Source organism: Pseudophryne corroboree, chromosome 11 (genome assembly GCF_028390025.1).
Source record: "Pseudophryne corroboree isolate aPseCor3 chromosome 11, aPseCor3.hap2, whole genome shotgun sequence".
Lineage (NCBI taxonomy): Eukaryota > Metazoa > Chordata > Amphibia > Anura > Myobatrachidae > Pseudophryne > Pseudophryne corroboree.
Genome location: NC_086454.1, coordinates 248148452 through 248149876, shown reverse-complemented (window position 1 = coordinate 248149876; position 1425 = coordinate 248148452). Strand labels below are relative to the sequence as shown.

Below are 1425 nucleotides of genomic sequence, written 5' to 3'. Positions count from 1 at the left end.
GCTAAATAATGATCCATGGTCACCAAATAATAATCACACACCTGAATTATAGACAAAATACCGTATTTACGGACAAGAATTAAGGCACTTAAATGCAAATAAGCATGGAATGACCGGATAGGGTAGTAAGGAGTACTTGATAGAATAAGTGGTGATACTGCTGTTGGTGTCTCTTCTCACATAGAGAGGGAAATTAATTCCTGCTCTACAACACCAGGTATTCCCAGGTAGTCTCCTCTCCTGGTACTAACCCAGCCCAACGTTGTTTAGCTTCCAAGATCAGACGAGATCGGGCGCTGGCAGCTTGGTATGGTAGTAGAGGATTATGTGATCTGTACACCAATGAGAGTGCACCTATATAAGAAATTATGAAAGTAAAGGATAATGGGAATAAATTATAGAGAAGAAGAGGTGAATAAGTAAAGTGGGTGAAAATATGTGGATCTGCTTTCCACGTTAGGTATGGTTCTACAGTACTCCCAAAGGTAGCACTGTGCTCCGTGGATCATGGATGAGAGTCCACGAAAACCTGTGTGGCAGAGTAATTGCCAAAAATTAGATAGAACAGCCTGGCTGTGATTTCTGATGGTGTGAGGCAAGGCCGTTTCTTGGGCAGGCGAGCAGTGCAACCGCACTGGGCGCCCGCCGCGGCACTAACTGTGGCTCCCTGCTTCCCCCTCCTATTTCTCCCGGGTAACTCACTTGGGGGGCGGAGTTTCACGGAATGACACGTTTGCGTCGTTACGTCACGACGCAACCCGTCACTCCGCAAAACTCCCCCCCCCCGAGCGGAGTACAGAGGGGGATCCAAGTTAGGAAGAGGGAAAGGCCAGCACGAGGAGCGACTGGTGAGGCGGGCCGAAGAGCGGTAATCGCCTCTGTGAGTATTTTCTCTCTCTCTTTCTCTCAATGTGTAAAATGGGGACACCTGCCATAATGTGTGAAATGGGGACTCTTGCCTGCCGTAGTGTGGGGATTTAATGTATCAAGGGCATTGCGGTGTGTGGCATAATATGGTGCACGGGGCATTACTGTGTGGGGCTTAATATGGTAGAATTTTTTTTTTCTGTGGTGGTCGTGATCTGTTGGAGCGGGGTCAAAAACTGGATTGTGAGGTAGTCTTTTCAGACGAGGCCATGCCCATTTAAATGAGGCCACACCCATTTAGATGAGGCCATGCCCCCTTGCTGGGTGCGCGCACAAGGTTTTTTTTTATCTAGGTGTGTGTGGGGGGGGGGGCACATTTTTTTATGTCATGGGGGGGCACATTTTTAAATCTCGCACTGGGAGCCAAATTGGCTAGAAACAGCCCTGGTGTGAGGAACTCACATAGATGCTACAGATCATATGGAACACCAGTGTCCTACCCCTATTGGGGTTAAAGCTGTGAAGCTGTATCTAGCGACATTTTTTTCACGCAGAAAA

General features: G+C 47.9%; 1 pseudogene; it reads right to left on the bottom strand.

Moving 5' to 3' along the window:
* Positions 1–202: 202 nt before the first annotated feature.
* LOC134970422 (5S ribosomal RNA) lies at positions 203–321 on the bottom strand (annotated as a pseudogene).
* Between the last annotated feature and the right edge of the window lie 1104 nt (positions 322–1425).